General features: G+C 46.3%; 1 long non-coding RNA gene across 2 annotated transcripts; it reads left to right on the top strand.

The window, feature by feature from the left end:
* The first annotated feature begins 273 nt into the window (after positions 1 to 273).
* Positions 274 to 14666, top strand: LOC119846676. 2 transcript variants are annotated; one of them, XR_005289939.2, is made up of 3 exons: positions 274 to 403; positions 3063 to 3287; positions 11965 to 14666. It is a non-coding gene; the product is annotated as an uncharacterized LOC119846676 (long non-coding RNA). The 2 variants fall into 2 exon arrangements; XR_006276676.1 differs by lacking the exon at positions 11965 to 14666 and adding an exon at positions 9557 to 9760.
* Positions 14667 to 27752: the final 13086 nt, after the last annotated feature.

The following is a 27752-nucleotide window of genomic DNA, read 5'->3' as shown; positions in this document are numbered from 1 at the left end:
ATTTAAAAAAAAAAAATCCTCTGTGTAGCCATCCCCTTTGGTCGCTCAGAATTCCTCTTCTTCCCATGCTTTGTTTTATTCTGCAGGAGGCTGCAGACTGAAGTGTAGTGCAGGCAGAAAGCCCTAACACTGCATTCAACTGGTATACCACCATTTAGCAAAGGTCCGGAAACATGCAAACAAATAAATGGGGCCATATCTATCTTTATTGTTTACCAACATGAATAAGACCCGCTGAGCTGGCCACAAATTCCATTGTGTTTTTCTGGTTCTAGAGTTCCCTTTACCTTGCCAGGGTCCATGGCAAGGCAGCAGAGATGGATCTTCTGTCTTTGGATATCTCCTCTCCTACCTGCGGCATTTGGATTTCGGCTAATAAATATCAGCTGTATTAAACTGCCAGGTATTGATTTAATAGTCAGCCGATCTATACACAGTGTAAGAAATGGGCAGAAAAGCCTCAGAGAATCCTCTGGCAAAAGGAGCGTCAGGAAGCAATGTAGGCTCACAAAAAAATACCATGAACCAAGTATCAGGCAGCTTTGCAGGATGTGGGTTTAGAGCCAGGGATGGAGAGGGTCCCTTGTGGGGAGGGGAAGTGGGTGGGACCAAGTCCCTCATTCCACACTATCCTGGCTGCATCCTTAGGTAGCATCCTCCCATAAGATTTTTTTTTTAACAAATCCACTGTTTGGGTCATCGTTAGCAGGCAGCTATAGTAGGCTATTAGCATCTATTGGAGCAGCCACTAGAGCACACACGTTGCCAGCCAGGTATGCCTGCTGTTTTGTTCTCTGCTGGGGAGAAAGGAATTAAAAGTGAGTCCAAGGAGAGGAGAGAAATAACTTCGTTGTGTTTAGTCACAGTTGTGCCAAACCACAGGTTTTCTTGCACTGCTACTTCTGACAAGAATGACCCGCAACCTTTTGTTCCCCAAACTGCTCCCCTCTCCTGCAAATCCCTCCTGCAAACCCACCTTTTTCTGTGTCGCCTACAAGATTGATGCTTATATTTAAAAAGATACATGGAAGGTGATGTGGCACATCTGCATGAAATTTAAGCAGACTGACAGAGTAGGCCCCCTAAACCACTTAGGCATCATGGAAATTTTTACCCATTGTTATCAGGCAGGATGGTCTCATGGTTGAGGCACTGGACTGGGATTCAGGGGAGATCTGAGTTTAGTTCCTGGCTCTGCTACCCTCTCCTGTGGTACCTGGGGTGAGACACTGAATCCCTGAGTGCCTCAGTTCTGTGAAGTGGAGATAAAAACCCTTCCTTTGTCTTTGTAGAGTGTGAGCTCCTCAGGGCGGAGCCCATTGTTTGGTGTCATAGAGCCTCTAGACAGTCTGTAATACAAATAATCACACTAATAACAAGATGGGTTGATGTGGGTGTGGTATTCAATACATAACTTGCCTTGGAAGATAGGCAGCCCTTGGAGAAATGTGGCCTGGAGTTGGACTTTCAGGTAGTTGAAAAGAAAAAAAAAAACAAAAAACAAAAAAACTCTGGTTCCTTAATTTAGGGCCAGCATGACTTGGCAATTAGTCCCAAGACAGGTGGAGGCCCAATTAAGATAAACAGCCCAGTGTAATGGAAATGGTAATGCGACCAATAGAAGCAGTCTGAGTTATGATCTCAATTTTCTCAATGCCTGATGGATCTGAAATAAGTTCAGAGTGGGTCAAGTGGTTGACTTTTCATTTGCTGATCTCACATAAAGTCTTTCCATCCATCTCTCTCTCCCTCCTTCTGTTCCAGGGAGCCATCTCTTGCTCGGACTCTGTCAGCATCATTCTGTTAGTCGGGTCCCATGCAAAATTCCCCCTCCTTCCATCCACCTGCAAAGGGACCTTCAGATCGACACTAAGGGATGGCAAGCAGCAAGCCTACAGAGCACAATTCAAGGAGATGTCATTTCCTATTCTCTTTGCAGTTCATCTTTTGCTTGGTGTTTCTCAGGCATTTCCCTTTTGCATTAATCAGCTCAGACCTGAAAGAGGAGTGAAAAGCAAAGCCCGACTCTTGTTGATATTTTCCATAGCTCCCTGTCCCCCAGCTGCACTTCACTCCTGAACAGAGCAGCCATGCAATGAGTCAGAGAAGGAGCTCAGAGCCTGAGGGTCCGAAGCCCCTGCAATGCACCAGAGAATTTCAGGGCTGGCAGTGCAGTCTTAGCAGCCAGAGGTAATTGTCTGGCTCATTGTCTGGGAGGATGCAGACAGTTGTATGACAGCATGTTGCAGTCATTGTAGCAGCAGCAGTGAGTAATGATAACTTCCGTATGCCATTTACATACCCATAATGCTGGTGGACGCACAGCCATGCTCCAACAGTTCCAAGGGCAAGTTGACTGGGAAGAAAAATAGAAAAAAGATGACTAAGAATCCAGATGCTGGGTTCAAAGGGAATAATGACTGAGTGACCCCCAAGGAATAATCCTGCCTCATAAAGGGCCCTGACTTGAAAATCCATGAAGCCAAACTCCTTCCTGCACCCATCAGATCCAAAATGCTCCCTTTCCCCTCTGCAGCCACTCGTCTTGCAATGGGACTTTCCCCCAGCCAGAGAGGCATGCCAGATGCTGAGAAGGGGCATTTGGTGCAGACAGGTGTCTGCCATCTGAGTTCCCTCCCCTCTCCACCACACTTTTCACCTTCCTGGGCTCCATGCAAGTCTCACCCCTGACTGTTCTCCCGTGGTTTCCTTCGCCCATGCCCAAATCCATGCCTTCTTTCAGACTGCCCCATTCACCTGTGCATGCCAGGCTGAACTTGTATTGTCCTAACTTCTTAACCGAAATCTTCCGGGATGCCAAGTCAAATGCCTGACAGCTCTATCTTACGTCAGCACCGTTACTGCTAGCAACCCAACTTGCTAGGACTGAAACCCAGTGGAAGAGCAGCTGAGGCTTCATGCTTGTTCCTCTCTCTCACCCCATGCTTTCTTCTCTGCAGATGTAATCAGTCCCACGTAGCGTTGACCTTTCTTAAATTGCTGGCATGTCCGTACCTCGCCATGATGGCATTCAAATTACAGTAATGCTTTCTATTCCACAGCACTGCTACTCCCAAAGAGTCTGTCAGCACCTTCACACACCTCAGGGAGATCTGCATCATGAAAATTCACTCCTAGACACACTGGCAGAGCAGAGCTGCAGGACAGGAATGACTTTGGCCCTCTTATGAGTTCGGGGGATTGTTTTTGCTGATGGTGTTCACATGTTTAGATGCATCGGATATTTGCGGAGGACCCAGGAAAGATGTAACCGAGAAATAAATCAAGTGAGTCATTCCAAGATCCAGGGGCTGGGAACTGGAGACATAAACGTTCAAAGTGAAAATAAGGTGCCAATTTTTAAGTGAGGGCAATTATCCACTGGCACAGCTTATCAAGGGATGTGCTGCATCCACCATCAACTGGATGCTTAAAATCGGTCACAAGCTATGGGGCTATATGCAGCAATCACCAGCCTGTGCTATGCTGGAGATCAGACAACTGGATATCCATGAGGAACCCTACTGGCTATGAATTATTGGGTATGTCTACACTGCAGTTAGACGACTGTGGCTGGCCTTTGCCAGCAGACTAGGGCTAAGGGGCTGTTGAATTGCTGTACAGATGCTCAGGCTCTAGGACCTTGCAAGGTGGGACAGCCCCAGAGCTCTTGGGCCCCAACATCTACTGCCCTTTCACCTAAGTCCTTTAGCCCAAGTCAGCTGGCTTGGGACAGCCACTGGTGTCTAATTGCGGAGTAGACATGCCCATTATCAGGTGCTTTAAGCACTGTTGGAGAGCAGGGGAGTGTGAGACGTCCGGGTAGTGGAGAGGCCTGGGCGGGGGAGCCTGCCTCCTCCAATGTAGTATTTCAGGGATCACTGAGGCAGGTTTCCAGATAACATTTATTTAGCAACAAGGAATAATGTATGATGTAAGCACAGCCCTAGGGCTGCTGTAGCCCAGCCTGGCTACAGTCTCTGTCTCAGACACTACAGCTGGTCCCTGTCTCTGTCTGGGAGTCAGCAACAACTGTGGCCTGACATAGTGCCCTATGGGATGTGGGGCAGCTTTGCTTGCTGGAACACCAGCCTTTATAGCATAGCTGGTTCACCCGCATACATCTGAACTAGGTCAGTCGTGTCTGAAAGTTGCTACCCATCTGATAGCTATTCACTGGGCTGTGTGAAATTGTAACACACTTCAAAACATGGAAACATGGGCTTCTATATTATCTCAGTCCGTATAAACAGGACACGCTTGTAACACGGAGCAGACTTGGAGTTCTGTGCGAAAACAGAGCCCCAAACAAAATGTCTCTCACAAACCACCGCAACCCCAGCCAACAAGGGGGTTGAGTGTTTAAAAATGACCCCCCTCTGGGGAACATACTGGGAGGGGTGACCAAAAGGTTGAACTCCTGGGCACTCCCTTTTGTGTCTCTATGCACTCCCTTTTGTGTAGGCCTTTCATACCCTTGCCACCTGCAACTTTAAATGTCGTCCCAACATTTCAGCATTAAAGGTAACTGTTTCTTGGTTATAAAACTTTTACTTGGTTCCAGCATGAACAAATCCTCCACTGCCCAAGAACCAAGACATTTAGGGTCATGAGTTTGATTTTGCATCATAAATGTATTGTGTAATGACTGAGATATGCCTATATTTCAGATTAACCATTTAAATATGACAGGATCTCTTAAGCAATTAATCTTGGGGTATTTACTGTTGAAACTAAATGTACTGGCACTAAATATTCTAGTGACTGGTACACTGGAGAGACAAACTCAGAGAGACTCACCAAATTGGTCTGTGGGTTCCTATATTGGTAATATGGTGTCCCAAGCTGATCATAAATGAATATCCCCCATTCTTTACTCATCCTGATGGGCCGCTGACTATTAGTGTTGCTGGCACTGATTCCTGGAGTCCCTTTGCTGGCACTGATTCCTTTGACCCATAGCCATGTGATACCTTGGCACTTCCAGCAGAATCACCAGCAGTCTGGGAGTCATTTGCAGTAGCTGGACACTAGGCATCAGCATCTGGATTTATTGAGTTGATTAGTCTGACTGCCCTCCAGATGTTGTTCACCAATGTTACCAGGCACAATTTTATTCTGGCCTTGAAGATTAAGGAATTGAATCTGTATATCATCTGCTGAACTGTCAGAACAGTCCTGCTCCTCGAAAACTAGGGACTGCGTCTAGGGGACTCTGGGCTGCACTGGCAAGATTATGATAGAGGATCTCAAAATTTAGGACAGTAGGATATCAAAATTTAGTAATGTCATGGTACTATTTCCTTCCATGTAGCTCCAAAGATTTGTTCCAGCTAAAATTGCTGTGACCACTGCCTTCCTTAGCTCCTTCGTAGTCCTGTTTCTATTTGATGGGCCAAACTCAATCCATCCTTCCAGTTCAAACCTCCAGTCTGTCCTGTCACTATGCTCCTGCTAAAGAAAGATTGCATAGTGCAGAGCTCATCCTACTGTCATTTCTCCCACTGGGGTTGGATTCTCTACTATTTTGTTCCCTAGGAGTGGTTGTTCCCTATCTGCTCCATCCCGTCCCTTGGGTCCAGCAATGGAGGCATGACCTGATCTTCCAAATTAGCAACATCCTCACTGTCTAAGTTCTGATTAATGCACCTAATTAGAGCTTACCGGGTCTTTCTTATAACTCTACTTTGATTCTCTCCTGAAATGTTTAAAGTGGTCACAAATAAGGACATCTTCACCCCGTAGCTGGTAAAACTGCCCCTCTAGCTGTCAACATAGACTTTCCAACTTCGCCTCAACCATCTTTGCTTCCTGTGTTCTGCATATCCCCTGCCATGCTCCCAGTTCCATTTGCTGGCTATATTGGACTCTAGGTTCTGCTCGCTGGGGAGGGTTGTTTTCCCACTTCAGGAACCAGCAGCTCACAACCCTTCCTGCTGGCTTGCCAGATGTAACATGCTTCAAAAACGTGGATTCTGTCTTTTGAAAACACAGGATTCTTTAGTATCTCAGTCCGTGCAATCATAAAGCCCACGCCAGTAACATACAGAAGCGACTCCGGAGTCTGTGCAAAAACAGAGCTCCAAAACAAAACACCTATCCCCATACCACCAGCCAGCAAGGGCCGGGAGTGTCTGAAAATGACTGCTTCTGGGGTACACACTGCAAGGTTGTCCAAAAAATGTACCCACCATGCATTCTCTTTGGTGTATGCCTTGCAAAATAATCTGGGGACTCAGTCAATTTCCTACTGGAATGGGTGTCCAGATCTCCACTAGCACTAACTGACCCCCTCTTGTTAGCAGTCTCAGCAGAGAGACCACAGTCTTCCTGAGTAAGCCATGGTGACTGAACTCCCTTCTGACCTCAACAAGGAGGTCTCTGCAGCCCGGGGTGAGGCACGTTGAAAAGAAAGGAAAGAATGGACGAGGCTTGCTTCCCTGCTGCCTTTCCCGCTCCTATTCTTGGGATGAGTAGAGGCCTCTGGGGTTTTAAGCCCAGCAAGGAATCGACTCAAAAAGAAAACTATGAAAAAACAAGGTGCTTTCATTGAGATTGTGGTGATAATTGATGTTAGAAATTAGCTTCTTGGTGGGCTCAATCTTGCTCCCATGGAAGCCAATAAAACAAAATCTCCTCTTGACTCCAAGAACAATCCCAGGGACTGTCACCTGTGGGAGCCCTGCCTCGGTGTGCTCGTCCTGGGGCAGTAAGGGTAGGCAGTGCTAAGTAGGCAGCAGACTTTGCCCCATGGGGTCCCACTGGCCATTTAGTTAGTAGCATTGATGGGCTCAGAACCAAGAATCTGCTCAAGTCATGAGATAAAGTCTGGTGCTTGTAACAAGGGCCTCAATGGTATGGGGGTGGGAGGGGTCACACAAAAGTTTCCATTCACTGATGATTGCAAAGCACTTAGAGTACCTCCTGCTAGTAAAGCCAGCGGAGGAACCTTGCAGAAGAACTCCCAGCTGGTGCACATGAGATCCTCTAGTGATTGTAGAAATGGAGGGTTAATGTACGAGCTGGTCCCAGGTGTGATCTGCTTTTCTCCTGCCAGCAACCTGACAGAGCCTAGATTGTCCTTATTATAGACTGCAGAAAGACTCCTTTGAATGACTGAGGTGGACTAGCAGTTTGCCTAGGGCTTTAAAGTGATTGTCATTCAAGAAAGACAAGGCTGTTGTGAAGAAGTTAAATGAATTCTTTGCATCAGTCTTTACCGCAGAGGATATGAGGGAGATTCCCACACCTGAGCCATTTTTTTTAGATGACAAATCTGAGGATCTGTCCCAAATGGAGGTGTCAGTAGAAGAGGTTTTGGAATAAACTGATAAATTAAATAGTAAGAAGTCATCAGGACCAGAAGGTATTCACCCAAGAGTTCTAAAGGAACTCAGATAAATAAAAAGTGTAATTTACCCCTTCTCAGAACACAAGAACCAGGGGTTGCCTATTAATTTCAGAGGGCAGCAGGTTTAAAACAAACATAAGGAAGTACTTCTTCCCACAACGCACAGTCAGCCTGTGAACTTCATTGTCAGGGGACTTTGTGAACTGCAAAAGCATAACTGGGTTCAAAAAAGAATTAGGTGAGGTCCTGAAGGATTGGTGCATCAATAGCTATTAGCCAAGATGGTCAAGAACACAACCCCATGCTCTGGGTGTTCCTAAACCTCTGACTGCTGGAATCTGGGACTGGATGACAGGATGGATCACTTGATGATTGCCCTGTTCTGTTCATTTCCTTTGACACTGACCACTTTTGGAAGACAGGATACTGGGCTAGATGGACCATAGGTCTGACCCAGTCTGGCCGTTCTTATGTTATCTTGTCCAAACCATGTGACATATGCCCTGACACACATCTTTATCTGGAGAGCATCTCAGAAGAACTGAATAAGGAGTCCTGTTATGGTATGAAATATCCAAGAGAAAGGAAGGAAATTTAGCTTCAGCACTTAGTTTCTGTGCATAGGCTGGAGTGACTATCAGGAGCGTAATCCCTCCCAAATGAATTTGGTTTGTGGGGGCGTTGTCTCTAAATTAGTGATGATCCAGTACCATACGATTCTTAGGAGACAACACTAAACTGAAGCTTCGTATGCCATTCTTTACTCCATACAGTTGCATAAAATGTGCCTTTTATCAGTGACAGAAAGAGTCAGCAGAAGTGACTTATTAAGCTGGCAAAAGTGCCATTTCAGAACCTCTGTCACTGGAAGCTGATCACCTTTTTAACTCCCAGATCAATACTGCTCCCACCGGATTCTTCTGAACCAACAGTGCCACCCAGTGGCTAGAGGGACTGAGCCCAAGGCATTGTCCCCCTGGCATTCCCCCAGGTAGATCCCTTCCACTTGTCTTCTAAGGATTCAGATTCCAAGTGATTGTCAGTTTCCTGTAGGGCTCAGTGTACCAGTCATTGGGCATTAATACAGCTGTGAACATCTGTAGAAGAGATAATGCCAAGATCCTCCGCGCTCCCACCCCAAGCGTCTATTGTTGCCTGCTTAGTATCACTAAAGTTACAGCATGAATTTCATTGGGGAAACGTGAACATAAAGGGACAATGCAATGTGCTCTCTCTCCATAGATATCAGCATGGCAGGGCTAAATTTTCACTGCATGTTTCAATCATCCAAACAGTTTGTTCAGTGTCACAGGCAATTAGTCCCCTAATTCTGCTCTGTCCTACCCCCTTTCTCTCTTCCCCCACCCCCTGTCCATTGCATAGCTCACTGAGCACCTCTGGTCAACTTGTAGCCTTCCTGCAGCTCATCGGCTGCACAGTTCACCCACAAGAACAAACAGGAGGCTGTGTGTATCAATAACCAATTGTATCACACCAGGAAAAATCAGGTTTCCCACCCGAAAAGATCCACACTGATACGTTTGCTACAGTGCTAGCCAGCTCCATCAAATGCTGGCATGGCCACCATCCCTTCAGCCAATCTCCCCAAGGCTTGTGGTGATATTTACAGGCAATTCCGCCATGAATATCACAAAACCCAATGCTTCTCCAGTTAAAATGCCCACAGCTCTGATCTCAGGATGGGGGTTGGGGGGGGGCTCATTTGTTTGGAATAGCACAAATTATTTACTTCTTAATATATATTTCTCAGAGTGTCTGGAGAACATCTGAAGCACCAGGAGGTAAATGCTCTCATAAAGATATATTGATATGGAGGTTACCTAGCTCTCCAGACTCGTGCTGAGACCTGGCAGGCACTAATCTCCAGATTTTAATTGTTTGCTGGAATGACGCCCCCCCTTCCCCACACACACACCTCCCTCATGTCTGATTTAGATCAGAATTCTTCTGTTCCTAGGGCAGGAATTCCTGAAATTGGCCCTCTGATCTCTCACTGTTTTATTAGCCTCTGTGCTGATATATCCTATATCACAGAGATTCAGTGCTTCAGGATCAAAGAATTCTCTGTTTATATACCTCTTGCTCATACGCATGCTGCATTCTGTTCGCTTATGCCCAGACCCCCCAGAACTGGTTATTGCAGGAGGGAAATAACCCACTTTCTTTCTCATTCTACATTTCCAGTAGGTTACTCGTTAACTACGATTCCCAAACCCTGCAGTGCTGCCTATATAGATATTGGACTGACTGGAGCTCAACCTATGTGTATATTGTACTGACTGGAGTGCTGCCTCCCTGTATACTGGACTGTCTGCAACTCTGCCTACATTTATATTGGGCTCATTGGAACATTGTCTGCACATTACATTGGACCGACTAGAACAATTACTGCATCTTATATTGGACTGACCAGAGCAATAGCTACAGCTGATATTAGACTGGCCAGAATTTGTTTACTTTCCTACCAGACAGACTAGAGTACAGGCTACATTTTACCTTGGACCAACCAGACATTGTCTACATTTTAATCAAGCACTCTCTGTGGGCCCATCATAATGCTGTCCACATTTTCTACTAGACCCAAGGGGAAACCGTCCATGTTTTAACACAGGATCATAATAGTTAAACATACAAAAGATCTTTTGGCGTCCCATCTTGTCCGCCCCACTCTGGAAGGGAGGATGGCCTGTGCTGAGCTGTAGCCTACAATGCATATTCTAGCATTGTCTCCTGGCTAGTCTTAAGTGATCCAGGAGATGGAACGCCAAGCCACAGACATTGTTCAGAGATAATTCTATGCCCTATTGTAGTGTCTGCATTTTTAAAAGGATGTTAAAAATTTTGAGAGGTTGCAGAGTAGAGCCAGAAAAATTATTCAAAAACTGGAGAAAATGCCCACCAGTGAGACACTAAAGGAGCTAAATCTGTTTACCTTGTCAAAAAGATCTGGCCTCTTTGTTGGGTACCATGATTTCACAGAGTAAAAATACAGGCTATTAAAGGGCTCTTCAGTCTAGCAGAGACAGTCATAACAAGAAGTAATGGGTGGATGTTTTTAAATATGTGCCTTATTTCTAAACGGAATCTCTGGTTTTACCAGTGAGGGTGATCAATCCTTGGACCAAATGATCAAGGGAAGCGGCAGATTCTCCATTTCTTGAAGTCTTCAAATCAGAAACAGAGATGATTTTCTGGAAGTTATGCTTTGGGCTCAATACAGCATTAATTAGGTGAAATCTATTGCCAGTGCTATACGGGAAGTCAAACTAGATGATTTAATGGTCCCTTCTGGCCAATCTATGAATCTTTCTTTATATCCAGACTAAATTGTTTCCTTCTTCACTTCTGACTGTTACTCCTAGTCAGACCACACTCACACTCTCACTCTCTGACTCACCCTGTACAGCATCTCTCTCTCTTTAGTGTTGTCACCCTTCTGATACTGACAGATTCTTATTGTGCCTCTCTCTGAGTGGCTACTGCTCTTCAATACACCACATTTCTCAGGGCGAATTTTCAGACACCCAGTCAAAGCCATCCACAATACATGTCTGTATGAGAGCAATGTGCCGGCCCAATAGTAAGTCTGGATTGTTCACGCATACCCCCTACCGTGTATTTATATTGAGACCGGGATACAACACTCAGCCCTCTGCAGATAATTGATGATCACCATCTTTATAGATTCTGATCTGGAACAGAACCTCATCTGTGTCCCATCCTACACATAGGAGCTCCAGGTTCTACCATGCCCCAAGCACCCTCCCCAAATAGGTCATAACTCATATCATTCATATCTTCTCCACCCACAGAACACAGAATAGCTGGGTGGGTATGAATTGTATGGGGGCATTTAGAGGCCACAGCAGCAGGTAGCTATCATTGTGACAAGCATCTTGCCTAAGATAATGCTTAAATTTCCATAGGCTACCCAACATGATTAAAGTTTACATGGGTCAGTCTGGGATGTGCCAGGAAGAGGAGGTGGGTGGGAGAGCTAGAACTCATTGGGACCTGTGTTTTATTTGTCTTATAAAATTTCAAAGCAAATGAAAATCTGTCAGACAATTTTTCAGGTTTCTGCCAAAAGTGCTGGTTTCCAGTTGTTGAAAACTGGAATTTTTTTCTCCAGTGTTTTGTTTTTCAAGGAATGCCTGAAAAATGTTGACCAAAATGAATGTTTCCTGGCCAAAAATGTTAATTTAATCAAAAACCCAATTTTGTTTCCAAAAATTGTTTGGATCAGCTCTAGTTAGAACCTCCCAGAGGCTGTCCGGATGTCCTCCTTGTCTTGTATAAACGTCAGCTCTCTGATTCTATTACCAAGGAGGCAACCTCCATTTTGCTGGCCGCCACTGGGGGTGAGAGGATGGGGTCTGAGCAGAGGCTGCATCATTTTGCCCAGTGGAGATTTTAGGGGCAAAGTCTCAGCCTTGTCTCTGTCTTGACAACACTTTTTGCCTGGGGAATGCTTTCTATTTTCATAGTATGGGTAAGGTCTGATGGTTAGGGGAAGGCTTGTTTTATTCCATTCTCCCTTTCTAACCTGGTGTCTTCTCTTCACTCCTCTTGGTTTGTAATCCCTTCCCCAGCACACGCAACAGATGGTGCTATGAAGTGGATCAGAAGGCACTGAGCAGCCGTCATTAATCTTCGTTCCCGCAAACCAGTCAGGACCCAGGAGTACGTGAGGAGCCAGGGCCAGGGAGCAGAGCTGGCTTCCCAGCAGCTACTGAGCATCCGGCCAAGTCCAAAGATTCGGCGTGAGAGAAAAAGAGGAAAGAGAGAGCGGTTTTGTAACGGCAATGTGATTCACATTCCTACATATGGCAATGGCTGGCACCAAAGATACTCCCATGAGCAGGAGCTGGGTCTGCCTCATAGCTGGTGTTTTTGGCTTCTCCAGAGCATAAGCTTGCAATGATGGCAATCAAGCCCTTTGAGTAGCTCAGGTGAGCTTACTATCTCTTCCCCCCCAACCCAAGGAACCAGAAATGGGCTTGTCTGTCCAGTTGTGGCTGAGCCTCTAGGGGTCTCATCTAACCCACATAGAAACTGATAGGATCCCTGTCTTGGCTGTCATATGCACTGGATCATGTCCCTACAGCATAACAAGAAGGTTATTGTGCATCAAAAATTAGATCCTGCCCCTTCCATCTAATGCACATTACACATAGTATTACAGCTTTCAGGCACTCCTGTGATAGAGGTCGGAATCATTTCCCCAATTTTACAGCTAGGGAAACTGAGGCACAGAAAAGTGAAGTGACATACTACAGGTCCCACAGTGTCAAAGCTGAGGATAGGATTCAAGAGCCCTGTCTCCCAGCCCCTTCAATGATACTCACTTCTAGCATTGCTTCTAAGTGTCAGCCCCGTAGTGCAGCTGGGCAGTGGCTGCTTTACAATCTCTGATGCTGGAGCTCCTCCCACACTGCCTTTGTCACAAATATCTTATTCAACACAGAGTGTGTCTGCAGCTCCGAATTAGTGACTGTAGTTAAACACTTTATTTCCAAATGCTCAGATCCTGTGGTGCTCTGGCTGGCCATGTCAGTAGATAGATTCAATAACTGGCTGAGGTTGCTCCTGGGGTTCATAGTGGGTTCTGGCTGCTTAGAACAGTAGCAGAGACCCCCAGCTGATGTATACTACCTTATATTCCCTTCTGATCTCTAGTCTCCTAGGCATTAAGAATGTTTGTTTCACTGCTCACTCAAAGAAGATTCTATATGAAAGCATCAGAGATTTTCCACTACCAATCCCTATGACATACTATGCACTACTGTCAGCCTCAGGCCTACATGATGCATTTAAATGGGGCCACAGCTGTCTATACCTTGTGTATAATTCACATAGGCCCTCTGGGAGCAGGAAAATCTAATTTTATTAGATTCATTATCCTTTTCTTGAGAATTAATAGCTCCTGAGAGCCTCAGCCTAATGTGCTTGATTTTACATTGTAATTGAACTGCAGTGGAAAAAATGCTGCCTTGATCAAAAACTTCTAGCAAACTTCCCTCACCTGTAGGCAGTGCTGTTGTGTGTATGTGACATTGCAAGCTACGTTTCAGAGGGCCTGGATCTCTTGAGATGACTCTGCAGAGTGGTTTTTATAGTGGCAATAAAACACTGTTGTTCTTTCATCCCCAGTGCTTTGGGTGTAGAGCTGGGTGAATAACCATTTTTTCTGGCTCACGGGAAATTCCAAAAAATAGTTGAAAAAATTCATTTCTGGTCAAACCTAATAAAATTTTTCCAAAATTTCTGGAGAACTGAAAAGTTGAAAAAAACATTATTCTAAGTTGAAAAAAGTGTTTCATGTCAGTTTTGACCATTTTTAAATGTTTTCAATTGTTTAAATAAAATTAAAGGATTTTTTTAAAACAAAAAGTCATTTTGAACTGAAAAATCAAACATTTTAGTTTCGGGGCCCTTTTTCCTTCTTCAGGTTTGTTTTTTGGTTTTTTTTTAACTGAAACAATTTTGGGACACTGACAAAAAATGGGCAAAACATTTTAGTATCTCCAAATCTGCATTTTTCACTGGAAAAAAGTTTGTCAAAAATTTTCAACCGGCTCTCAGCCGGATGGACCAAAAAGCATCATCCGATACGTCACTTTCAGGGAAGGTGAGGGGAATGTCATTTTCTTATTAACAAACCTTGCAATTCTAACATTATCAAAATGCATCTGTTTCCTGAATTGGATGCTGTGTTTGCTGGCTGGTACCAAGATACTAGAGCGGTCTTAGTTCATTAGTGTAAGCAACCTACCTACTCCCTGAACTTGCTGTAGCTGAAACTTGGTTTAGAATCTTGCTTTTCCCACAGACACACATACTCAATTAGAATGTGGAACTCATTGCCACAAGATACCATTGACGCTAAGAGTTTAGTAGGCTTCAGTACCACTCCAATGAAGGGTCTACATTTTAAACAGAATGACGAATCAATTTATATTGTATTTGTTAGCAGCTAGACTTAGTATTGCATTGAGAAAATGTGACTCCTGCTCCTATGGAATTGTGTATAGTAAATTATGGACTGTTCTTGTAATGGAAAAGCTTTCAGACCAAATACGTACACAAGAGAAACACCAAAAAGAAGATAGCTATTTAGAAATGTGGTCACCTCTTTTAGTGCACTCAGAGGACGGCTTCCCAGCCAGCAAGCCAAATCCTTTAGCCAGGTTCTTTGAATATTAACCTGATCCAGAACAAGGAATACATAATGTACAATGTAGTATGTTAACATTTTATTGTAACTTAGCCTGTATAAAAAGTTGTTTTTAAAGGAGTGGTCATTTATTATTTACAATAGTAAGGGAATAAAAAAACCCCAAGAGTTCTGATTGGGATATAGACCCCCATGTTTCAAGGCACAAACCAACTCTAACTTGATGAAAAAAATCTTTTCCTGGGGACAGGTTATCCCAAAACTGCCTGCTGCAGGATTTCTTGCATCTTCCTCCAAAGCATCTGTTGCTGGCCACTGTCAGGGACATGATACTAGATTAGATAGACCTTGGGTCTGATCCAGTCTGGCGATTCCTATGTTCTTATAGCCTATAAGCAGCAGATCTCCCAGATGCCCTAAAAGGGGGGCTCCCTATGTCCCTGCAGGATTTGTGCTGAGCTGGTCTCTGCTGGGGAGTCACCACCCCTGGGTGAGTTCATATTCAGCTAACCTGTGCTGGCTGACTTTCCTTGCAGATCTTACACTGGGTGCATATAATCAGATAGAGTTGTGAGTGACTCTTTGTTTCTATAGCATCTTAGAAACCCCAAAGCCATGTGAGGCTGGATCAGGATGGAGAAGACAACAGTAATGCAGGAAACCCAGCGGGGAGGGAGGATGGTGGATGGATACGTGTGTGCAGCTTTCCCAGTGTCATTGTGCCAGAGTACAGGAGAAGCCTGTGCTGAACACACCTGCCTGGGGGGAGGGAGGCCCCAACTTGCTAGAATATGTTCTTACCAGAGGCAAGTATAAACAAGCTGGGTGATGGCAGGCATCGTACTCAGCAAGAGGATTCCATCCAGGATTAGTTGCATTCTGCTGGAAGATGGGTATCAGCCCCAGCAGCCCCAACACCTCCCCATTCCCAAGCATGAAGGGTTCTGTGTGTCAGGCCTGCAGGCAGGTAACTGATGCCACCCTTTCTCCTTCACTTCACAGCAACTGCATTTGCCATACAGCCCCGGGCTACAAAATGGATTCAAACCACCAGTCACATTTCAGGGATGACTGCAGCTGAGTCCAGAGCCATCCAGAGAGAGGGGGAATAGTGGGGCAATTTGCCCCAGGCCCCGGGGCAATATACTATACTATAGGATTGCAACTTTTTTTTTTGGAAAGGGTCCCTGAAATTGCTTTGCCCCAGGCCCCCTGAATCCTCTGGGTGGCACTGGCTGAGTCTGCCTATTTGTGGAGAGCTGTGAACTTAGGAGAGAGCACAGGGTCACCTGCCATTTGGGCATCCGTAGTCCAGGAAGTGGGAAGGATCCCACTACAGAATAAAGTGCCAGGACCTGTAATAAACAGATTCCGATAGTGAAAGGGAATTGGGGTGGGGGGATTCTGTGTTATTCTGGGGCTTGTGTTCAGCATTTTCTATTAGTGGGAGCACATGGGGACCCATCAGTCATGGACCAGGACTCCCTTGTTCTAGATGCTGTACAAAGGCCGAAAAAAAAGACGGTCCCTGCTGCAAAAATGCTCATAATCTATGTATAAGACAAGAGTTAACAAGTAGGGACAGACCAGCGACTACAACTTACAACTCACCCTTAAGTAAACACCCACCGGCAGAGTTCATCTTTCCCCCAGGACCTTGCATGGAATGCACCTGTTTTATGCTGCAGGAGATTTACTACGTATATTTTCCTCCTCAGGCAGCCCTCTGCGTTGCCTTACATTCTGCAGGCTTCCAGCCACCCAAGACTGGAAAAGAGAATGTACTGGGATAGATGTATTAGCTCAGGTTGGTGGCTGGCATAAATCAGCATAGTCAAAGGAACTCAGCTGAGGATCCGGCCTGTATTGTTTAGTTTTCCAGCTTTCTCAGTGTGTGTGTGTCTTGTCTATTTTGGAGCCTCTCTGAGATACAGTCTGTCTCTTATGCCTTAGTGCAACACTTAGCACAATGGGACCTCAAAGTACCTCCTGTAATATAAATAATAATCATTTTAATTTCCCAGTTAAACAAATCATTTTAACTAACTATAGAGCCCGCTGAATCTATTATAGCTCAGTCTCTAGCCTATTTGCAGCAAAGGAAATGCCAGACACTGCAGCTACATATAAAACCATCCTAAAACAATATCCCCCTGGTATTGCAAAGCATTGTTCTGGCATTGTTGTCAGATCTCAAGAGGGACACGACATTGTTTTTCTTCTACGTCGCCAACAGAATTTGGAAGCAGGACTGTTCTATGTACAAGCAACATAATCCCCACAAATAATATCCAGTCCAGCTAACACAAGAACAAATCTTCTCTTATGTGTCTGCAACTTCAGTCCCTAATCCTGTCTTCCAGTGAGGCGGCACGCAGCCAAGACGCAGCTAGCTACTGGGAAGACGAGAGAATCTTTTTTGTTAACTGTTGCAACCGCAAATGCAGTTCCTTCGAGACAAACATTTGAACAAAATGCTCTATGTATTTTTTGTATACAACGCCATAATAGTGGCTGCTCTCTCTGTTACCTCTTCATATTCACCCTTTAAATGGCAGAGCCATGAAAAGGAAAAAGCAAGGCACTGCAGTAGTGGCTCTAATAATGGGGAAGTAGGCAAGTGAGTGGAGATCCAATCCAGGAGGAGGAGGTAGGGGCAGCAGGTGGCACACAGATTTAGAATGAACATTTTCTTATCTTGACCATTATTCTTGAATTTTGAGATGAAGAGGTTTATCCCTTTGAAAAAGCAGACAGGAAACCAGCCCAAACAGAGATGTATATCTGTATCTATAGAGATCTGTAGATAGTTCGTGAGAGAGAGATTAGCAGTGGCTGGAAAAGAGGTCTTTAGCAAATTTTGACTTTGTGGCTGAGATGCAAATATTTTCAGCTGAAAACTGGAACAATTTCATCCAAAACATTTTCAGTTTTTGGTTTCCCAATGAAAAATTGGAAGTTTTCAAGGATAGCAGATACTTTTTGCACAGAATTTCCTTTAGTTGAAAACCCAATTTTTTATCAAAAAAAGTTGGATCAGAAAATTTTCAATCAGCCTGTGGCCAGAGCTAATTGCTTGAGAAAAGGGTGAAAGAAACCCTACGGTTTTGGGATAACCTGGCCCCAGGGGACTGATTTTTGTTAGTCAGAGGACTCATGCCTTCATGTATGAGGGGTTATACCCCATCCAAAGGTGGAGGTCTGACTGTGAATGGCACACGTGCAGATAGAACCTGTGTGTGATGTTTGTGCATGGGCGAGGTGTCTGTATCTGCCTGGGAAATTCAGTTTTCCCTGTCTCTGCTGCATTCAGATAAGCACTTCTTTAGTGCAGCGCTGAGTAGCCCAGCTGATGAGCTAAGCCCAGTAGAGTAACCAGCATCGCTGTTTAAACACAGATGCCCTTAGCCAATTAGATATCACGGGACTCTGTTCTTTGCTAGAAGGACCAGACACCTGCCTGTCCCATAATGTAATATTCTGCCTCAGCGTTGGCACTCTGGATTAGAGTCAATCACGGCTGATTCACAGGCCTGGAGGCCAGTTAGCCAGAAGCCTGGTTCTTCTAGTCTCAGTCACAGCACTGCACCTGGTGGGCTTATTGCACAAATTTCTGCCAGAGAATATGCCCCATTCCACCTCGCCCACCTCAACTGCCACCTGCTGCCAGGGCAGTTGCTTGGCCGCACTTTCAGCTTAGCTAGGAATGAGGGTTCCCTAACAGATGCAGACCTTAGGGGCTGACCCAGGAGCTCAGTATTGCAAGGCAAAGCCAGCAGTAGCAGGACTTGCATAAAAGGTTTGGGAGTTCACTTATCTTGGCCTCAAAACTAAACTTCATTTGATCTGAGAACAGTGACTGCAAGGAAAGCCATGGAAACTGGCTGCCAGACATCAAACAAGGGCAAACGACGCAGCGGGGGGGTGGGAGGGACAGAAATGTAGAGCACAGACCTTAAGTTGATGTCTGGCTACAAGATCAGACAGTTCTGGAACTGCCTATATGCTCAGCTGACTTGAAAGTCAGTAACTTAGACTGTTATGCAGGGACATCAGCAGCGATCATGTGAAGGCCTCTGTGCTCTTCATTGCAGTGGGGGCACAGGCAGCTGATATACATGGATAGGCTGGAGATGCTGCACCCAGGAGGGGAGATGGCACCAAAAGCAACCAAGATGGATCACTGATCCATAGGGTCTGAGCTATGGACTGCAGTAAACACTCCAGCCAGCACTGAAAGGTGAAGGATAATGAACACTGGGCCACAGAGTTCTCTGCCTAAGGAATGAGCCCTTTGATCAGCATAATTATTGCACTCTCACTTGGAGGAAAAATAAATGATGCCCAATTGGGTTCCAAGCACAAAACAGGGACTAGATGCACAGCTGCCCGTGCTGGGCTGGTGCCATCCCTGCATTGATTTGGGGAGGCGCCCTCCTTCCTGATTCAACTCCATCCTGGTCAGAAGGTTTCTGGCTCCATTAGCTGAAGGGAGAATGTTGTTCTCTGCGAAAAGAAGCTGCGGTTTTGCAGAGATGGACAATAAGCCATGCACAGTATCCTTCTGGAACCCAACTACGTCCATCTGCCCTCCCCACACCCCGTCCCCCGCAGCCGGTGGATCTGAGGATTTCAAAGAGGGCTGGTCCTCCAGGTTCCCCCTTAACATTTCCTCATTACCAGTGGCCTGATAATGATGTTGAACCCAGGCCAATGTCCCCCTGGCAGGGGACATAGAACGGAAGCTGATATCCTAGAAGCAGATAGAGGGCAGCTTGGCTCTGTCTGGCTTCTTTGATCCCAGGGGATTGAAAGCACCAAAGAAAATGTGCTTTGTAACTCATAAACTGAGTGCCCCCAACAAGAGCATTGGGAAGGCCCAACAAGCGGTGTTTCTCTCTAGCCAGACATGTTCAACACCATTAGGCCCAGGGGTCCAAGATACCCCCAAAAGACACCACTTCTGCATTGAACATGCATCACAAAACAGCGACCCCTTTGGAACCTGCAAACACAGTTGTGACATTGCACCACATAAGGCTTTATGGAAATATGCTTATGAATGTATATATGACATAACTGGAATATGTTTTATGCTACATATGCCATGTAACATATCTCTGCAAAGGTTATGATCTACTGAATATATTCATCCTATTTGTATGAATGTATCATTTTGTATTCTAAGTTATGAATATTGGCTGTGTACTTGTTTGATTTTAAGTAGCCTTAGTAAGGCATTTGGTCAGCTTCTTAAGAAAGAAATTTGCAAGTGAAGTGCCCCATTAAGAAACACTTAATGGACAATGGACCTTGGAAGGCTCCAATTCACATAAGAAGTCTACCTGGGGACCAGGTAGCATATAAACAATGACTGCTACCTATAAAGTTCTGAGTCATGCATGGACATGTGACTTGCCCATGTGACTCCAAAACTCCATCTTTTAGCTGGAATTCTACACAGGGGGAGGGAGGGATGTCCACGCACAAGAGAGGAACTATATAAAGTCCTGGGAGACCCCCTCCATTTTGTCTTCAGCTGGCTCAAGAGATAGCTTCTCCACCCCCAAAGGATACCTGAAGGAAACTGGAACAAAGGACAGTAACCACAGGGGTGTGAGTGATTGCTGGACCCAGACTAGAAGGAGCCTAGTCTGTAAAAGAAGCTTATTGGAACACCACTGAGGGTGAGATTTCATCTGTAATCACTTTGCTGTATTAGGCTTAGACTTGCATGTTTTACTTTATTTTGCTTGATAATTAACTTTGTTCTGTCTGTTATTACCTGGAACCACTTAAATCCTACTTTTTGTATTTAATAAAATTACTTTTTACTTATTAATTAACCCAGAGTATGTATTAATATCTGGGGGTGGGCAAACAGCTGTGCATATCTCTCTATCAGGGTTATAGAGGGCAAACAATTTATGAGTTTACCCTGTATAAGCTTTATTCAGGGTAAAACGGATTTATTTGTGGTTTGGACCCCATTGGGAGCTGGATATCTGACTACTGGAGACAGGAACACTTCTTAAGCTGTTTTCAGTTAAGCCTGCAGCTTTTGGGGGACGTGGTTCAGACCTGGGTCTGTGTCTGTAGCAGGCTTGCGAGTCTGGCTCAAACCAGGCAGGGCACTGAAGTCCCAAGCTGCCAGGGAAAACAGGCTCAGAGGTAGTCTCGGCACATCAGGTGGCAGTTCCCAAGGAGGTTTCTGTGAGCCAACCCATCAGAACAATAACCCAAAAGGTTCCCTAAATATAGGTGGGAGGGACAAAATCAACTGTGCCTCCCTGCAGTGACAGGGTCGGACAACTGCAGAGTAACATCCAGGGGAGGCAGCTCGGTGCAGCTGCTACTGGTGCAGCTGGGAGCGGGGGTGGGAAGGCAGGATCCCCTGGGTATCAGCAGGCACAGTGTCTGCCAGGGGTCTCCTGTTTGACTCTGGGTTGGAATGCATATTAGTCAGCAGGTCTGGCAGCCAGATGGGAGGAGTGCTGATAGCTGGCCACCAGCCAGCTAACATGAGTCTCTGTGCTGGACACCAGTCACAGAAGCCTTGCTGTGAGAGGCTTTGAGTGCACCCTAGCACGCTGGTAGTTGCTGAATGCTCTGATTTTACAGAAAGCAAAACTACTGGTCTGCCAGTTGTGCTACTTTGCAAGGGTCAGAAGGGAAACACAGTTGCAAAGGGAACAAACAGCAAAGTTCTGGTGGGAGAAGGGTGGGGGGCAGATTCTCAGCTGCTGCAAAGCTCCATGGAAGTGCACACTGATGTACACCTGCTGAGAATCTGGCCCTGTGTGTTCCCACATGTCTGTAAGAGTAGGCTGAGTTCTTTTCAGCAACCTCAGCAGAGAGGACAGGGAGGGAGTCGCATAGAGGTTCACATAACCTCTCTCAGCTTCCAGAAAAGGGCTGACACACCCTTCTTTAGCTGTTCTGGGGATGGAGACCCTGATGCAGCGAAGCATTTAAGCACATGAATAGGTGAGGAAGGCCCCCGTCCAGGAAGGCATTTGAGATCAGTGAGATGTAGGGTGACCAGACAGCAAGTGTGAAAAATCAGGACAGAGGGTGGGAGGTATTAGGGGCCTATATAAGACAAAGCCCTGAATACTGGGACTGTCCCTATAAAATCAGGACATCTGGTCACCTTAGTGAGATGCATTTTTCTGATTTGGGGCCACAGAGAGGAATTTGGCCTGCCAGGCTGCCAGCCCAGCCCCTTTTGCGTTAACCCCCTCTGCTGCTAAGTTTAACAAGAAAGAAAGCGGAAAAACAAAACCAGGTTGCTATTGGGGGGCAATCATCTCACAACAGAGCTTCAGTCCACACAAATGGCCTCGATTAAGCCATGTTGGGCTGAGCTGTACAAACAGATCTTGGCGGGGATGCAAGTGGAAACTGATCTCAGGGATTCTCCCAGCGATGTGAAAGGGTTGGTCTTTAATCAGAGACAGTCCTGAGATTTACTGATTTATTCATTTATATGGTGCCCCAAACAAGTCCAGTTCTCAGTGTCAGGGATGCTCTGATGTTGCATCAGAAATATCTTCAGTCCATCACTCCCAACACGATTCCTAGCTCGTACCAAGGGGAAGGGTGGTTTTTGTGATGTGGACACTGGGCAGTAGGGAACTGAACTGAGACCCCCATAGACTCGTTCCATGTAACTGCCGGGAGAGGGTGATTTCTGAGAGTGTTTCTATAACAGTCTCAGATTGAAATGGGCCAATGGGCAGGACTTGGGGTCTGGCACACAGTCCCATGGGCTTGGCTCCAGCTGTCTTACTGGTTTCAGCAATGTAGCTTGTGCAATAGGCTAGGGCCTAAAACCAGCATGGGAAGTCTGACAAGACCAAGAATCTGCAATCAGGAGATGAGCAAGGCTGCAGCTCAGGAGCTCAAAGCCCTAGAGAGCACAAGGGAGAGGCTCACAAAGGATGTTGGGATATAAAGAAGGTTCAAACCCCAGCTCTGCACTTTCTTAGTCCAAATGCTCAGCCTCCTTTCTTTCTTAGGATGTTTCTTCCAGTTGGACCAAAGCAGGGATTGCTCACAGGGGCCCAGCTCCCTCCTCCCCATGCTCTGCTCTGTCAATGGCTCTAACTAAAGTCTGTGACCTAAGGGCAGGTTATCCCCAGGGGTGGCACCAGTCAGCTACACTGCTCAGGAGGCAAGTCCCATGCAGACCCATCAGCACCTCCACCCTGGAGAAAGAGTTTTGATACATTTGCAAAAGACACAAATAGGCCAGGTCATCTGTGGCATAAATTGGCACCGCTCCGGTGGAGATTACCAGGATTTGTGCCAGAGGACCTGGCCAAAGCGTCCTGAGTGCAGTATACTGGCTCCAGCATTAAGGGTGTGGACAGAGGCCTGGTTTTTCCAAAGCATTCAGCACATTGGGTGCACACTGAGTGCTTAGATCTTTGGAAAACCAGGCCTCACACAGTCGGTGCTGAGCACTTGAACACCTGGCTCCAGAAGGGGGTGAAAGGGGCTACCAGGGTCTTTTCCCACATTGGTCAAGTAAGCAGCAGAAAAAGTAACACAGACGCATGTCTTCCCAGTCCAACTGGAAGGCCCCTCAAGCTGACTTTAATGTCTGATGTAATCACAGAATTTGGAGTCAATTTCTTATCTGAGGCCTGTTAATTCCTTCCACAGCAGCCATGGCAGCGAAGCCAGTGATTATGGGATGGGGACTTTTGCCAGAGTAAAACAATTTTGATTGAAATGAAGAAACCGCAGGGAAAGGCAAGCAGCCGGCTCCAATTAGCTCCTATATTTAGAAGGCAACCAGTCCAGGATCCAGAGGGGAATGGCAAGCTCCCCTGAGCACGGCACAGTCTAAATGGAGACACTGGTTTGCATGGCTTAGAGATGTGGGGTTGCCACCAGGGTGGCACAGACACTCCCAGAGCACGGCTGTGCCCTGCACAGGCCACAGCTGACAAACACGTGGGGCCGGTGCATTATGGCAGAATGGTGCTGGGCTGGAAGACAGAGAGAGTGACCAGCCAAGATCTGCTGCAGGAGGAAGGGAGGCCCAAGAGAGGACTGAGTCTGTTAGACAGAGCCCTTTATGGGATAGCAGGGTCCCCCCTCCCGCTCATTGACTTAGCGCTGAGCCTCCCTTGTCATCATCAGACCAGACCGTTGAATATCCTGGGGGGTTAACAACTGAATAAAGGACCCCCACCAGGCAGTATGTGATTCGCCACAGAATGGTGTCTGCTGCAGTGCACGCACGCCCAGCCATTTATCTGAGCAGCGTGAGATGCTTAATTGCTGGCTCTGTTTATGAGCCTAATGACAGCAGGGGATGCTGGTTTGGAGTAGCAGGCACTAATGCGGCAGTCCCCTCTCCAGTTTGTATCTGCAAAGGAGCAACTGAAAAGGGTGACAAGTGCCACTTAGGCAGCTGCAGCTTCTGCAGCCCCACCTGCCGTTCCTTCCGCTTCCATCAAGGTTTGGCTTTAGGAGCCCGGCTGCAGCAGCAGCAGGCTGAGTAGAGTTGAGCAGGAACACTCAGGTGTGTTACTGTCCATCAGCCCCTGCTCTCCCAGGGCTGTTTGAGACCGAGCGGACAGTGCTTTACGCTTCTCTGGCTCAGAATCCCCTCCCTTGCATTTTCCATTGTTCAGGGCAAACAATGCACACAGGATGGTGTAGACAGGAGCTTTGCACTGTGCATTAATCTGGTAACTCAAGCATTAATGATCTCAGCCAAGGCACTTGGGTTAAAGCGGCAGCCAGGTGAAATGCTGTGCTCTCATTGGCTAGAAGTGCTGGGAACAGGGAAAGGTGACAAAAGGTTGTCTCTGATCTCCCAGCATGCACCTGTGTTGAATGAATCTGTCTGGAGGCAGAGCAGAGCAGCTGGGAGCTGGCAGTTGTTGTTATTACTAGAGCTGGGTGTGATTTTTCCATGAAACATCTCTTTGATGGAAAATGTCGATTCCTCTAAACCAAAACTTTTCCAGGAAACATTCTCGGTTTTGACTTTGGGCCAAAAAGTTTCTCGGGGCCAGGATGAAGTTCCTGGTCAGAACATAGGTAACAGAAAGAGACCCCACTTCTCAGGAGGCAGATTCAGAGCAGGAGCTTGAATCTGGATCTCTCTCATCCCCATTATGGTAAGTGCCTTAATTGCTGAACTAGTGGCTAATCTGCCATGGGTCTGGTTCTTTCCCTGTCTGGTTTTCCATGAAATGTTTTGAAAGGGCTCAGCTTTGTGCCAGTGTGGAATGAAACTAAGTGCTGAAAAATTTCATGAAATGAATTTTTGTTTTTTGGCCAGTCCTGGTTGTTGTTTTGATAGCACCCAGGGGCCCAGTCATGATCCAGGACCCCATTGTGCTAGGTGGTGTACAGACACACCACAGTAAGATGGTCCCTGCCCCAGAAAGCTGATAATCTGATATAAGGCAAGAGATGACAGATGGAGGCAGACGGTGGTGTGCAAGGCAACAAAGAGATAATATTGGTCACCATGCCAGTCTGTGCTCTCTGCACACCAGCTGCCTAACTGTCGTCAAGTTTTTTGTAGGCATCCTGGCAAAGGAGAGCTTACTGGAAGAATGTGAAGGAGCACAATGAAGTAGCTTTGCAAATGTTTATGGGGAACTCCTCCCAAGTGGGGCGGCATGGGAAAAAGCAGTAGGAAGAAGGCAGACTTCTAGGATCACTATATTCATTGAGTATCTAAGTTAAGCATGCATTATAGAAGGTGAAATGGATGGTTTGCAATTCTCCACCATCCAGCAGAGAGAAATACAGCTATTCAAGATGGCAAAGGCCGCTCAGATCATTTAAAAAGGAAAGGAGGACTTGGGGCACCTTAGAGACTAACAAATTCATTTGAGCATAAGCTTTTGTGAGCTACAGCTCACTACATCGAATGCATCCGATGAAGTGAGCTGTAGCTCACAAAAGCTTATGCTCAAATACATTTGTTAGTCTCTAAGGTGCCCCAAGTCCTCCTTTTCTTTTTGCGGATACAGACGAACATGGCTGCTACTCTGAAACCTATCAGATCATTCAGTACATCCTACCAGAGCCAGTGCAGGATTGTTCCCTGCAGTCTTTTTGGCTTTTGCTGTATGTACTCCCAAGTGATGGGAGGGAGTGCCATATTCCCTATGGAAGAAGATTCCACAGCCTAGTAGAGCTTGCTGCCAGGGGCTAAGAGCAGTATTGGGGAGGGGGGAACATTGCAACAGCAGATTTTTCTTTGGCCAGCCCTCCTATGTCATTGCTGGCTATGCAGCCTTTCCAAGAGGTGATACGTCAGCACGGAAGTAGTGATACAGCTGAGCCAGGTGAGGATCTGCAATGCCACATACTTCTAGCTGGGGGTAGGCCAGCCTAGCATTTATTAATTTTAAAAGCATTTTTGGTGCTTTTCATCACGGCGTCTGGGCAGCCTAAGCAGAGTGTCTTCGCAGGCAGCTTCACACAATTTTCATGTGGAAACTGGTAGTGGTTGGGGCACACACGCAGTGACTTGGATTCACTTCCCGGATCAGCCACAAACTTCCTGTGTGATCTTGGGCCAGTCCCTTAATCTGCCTTGTTCCTCATTTGTAAAATGGGGCTAGTGCATGCCTATTGTCAAGATAAGGGCTGTCAGTGACTGTGAGGTGCTCAGATACTACGGTGAGGAGGGCCATGTTAGCACCCAGATAGAATATTTGTTCCATAAATGCTCATGTTTTCTTGTTGCTTCTTCCCCACCTGAAACCTTCTGGGATGCTCCAGTCCTCTTCATGGCAACCAACAGTAATAATGCCTAGCTTTAATAAAGGGTGTTTTATCAGTAGACCTTGAATGCTTGCAGTCAGCATCAGTCTCTATTGTACAGAAGGGGAAACTGAGGTACGGAGCAGGGTCATGACTTACACAAGGTCGCCCAGCGGGCCAGTGGCAGAGCTGGGAGTAGAATTCAGGTCCCCTGAGCCTCAGTCCAGTGTTCTATCTACTAGGCAACACTGCCTCCCACGGTGGTTTGAGCCTTCCTGTTCTGGTGGGCAGGGAGCAAATGATCCCAAATTGCTCTGGATTTCCCTGCCCTCCCGATGCTGTTTGGCTGCCGAGTGGCATCACAGCAGCTGTTAGAGGAAGAGCATTTTTGCTGTCATGGGGAATAATGTGCAGCTAAACGGGGTGGGGACAAAAAGACAGCTGGTAAGAAAAATTGTTCCAGGTGAAAACCCTATGACTTCTTGCATCTTGGGGTATTGGCTTCCAGGATGGTATCATGAGGGACAGAAAAATAACAGGCCCTTAATCTGGGCACCACCAAGCCCACCCTGAAATGCCTGTGGGGAATCGAAGAAGAAGGACTCTTTGAAGGGTGTTCGGATTTATTTACCTGGAGCTCCACAGCAGGTTAAAATAGTGTGGCGATAAGGACTATATTTAACTTCACACTCCAGTCGGTCGGCGGGGGGGCTCCGGAGGTTAATGCCTCCATTTAAATGGAAATTGAGAGCCAAATTATTAGCAACTGTTGGAAAGAACCAAGTGATAAAGAATGGCTGTCAGTACGGTACAGTACACAGCATGCTCCCCGGCTGCGGCTGACAGACTGTACTCAGGAGCTGGGGTCAGAGCCTGCTCAAGGTGCCTCCCCAGCTACAGAGGAGGGGTTTGTTACAGACAGCACTCCACCCAGGCAAATGTAAAACAATTGCTGCAGGTAGCATCTTTCCATGGGACCTCAGCGGGGTTGGAGGACAGGGACAGGCAGACTCAGAGCAATACATGTCAGAGAAAGGATAAAGAGCCAAAAGGATCAGGAAGGCTTAGCCGGACAAATCAGCATCTCTGCGGGATGAGCTAGAGGTCAGCTAAGTGAAATGTATTGCGTTTAAGCAAGGGTAGGGGATGCTGAAATAGTGCACGACAAGTCGACGGTGCCTTGGAACGAAAAGGAGGAACAGGCTGGGAGACCTGAAGCAGAGAGGCGTTGAAGGAGGATGGCGGTCCTTGATGTTAAAAGAGCCAGACACAAAGTTGATTATTCACTCAGATTGATTAACTATTGAATGTGCTCTCAAAAGGGAGCAGTTCTTCTGCGGCTGCAGAAGGCATGGATTCTGGCCAAGTATTAAATATCTGTAGCTTTCACTGGCTATCCAGTGATCGCCATGAGGCATATAGGGCCCAATCCAAAGCCCACTGAAGTCAATGGCA

The sequence above is a fragment of the Dermochelys coriacea genome, chromosome 22 (genome assembly GCF_009764565.3).
Source record: "Dermochelys coriacea isolate rDerCor1 chromosome 22, rDerCor1.pri.v4, whole genome shotgun sequence".
NCBI classification, from domain to species: domain Eukaryota; kingdom Metazoa; phylum Chordata; order Testudines; family Dermochelyidae; genus Dermochelys; species Dermochelys coriacea.
This window is presented reverse-complemented; position numbering and strand designations above follow the sequence as displayed.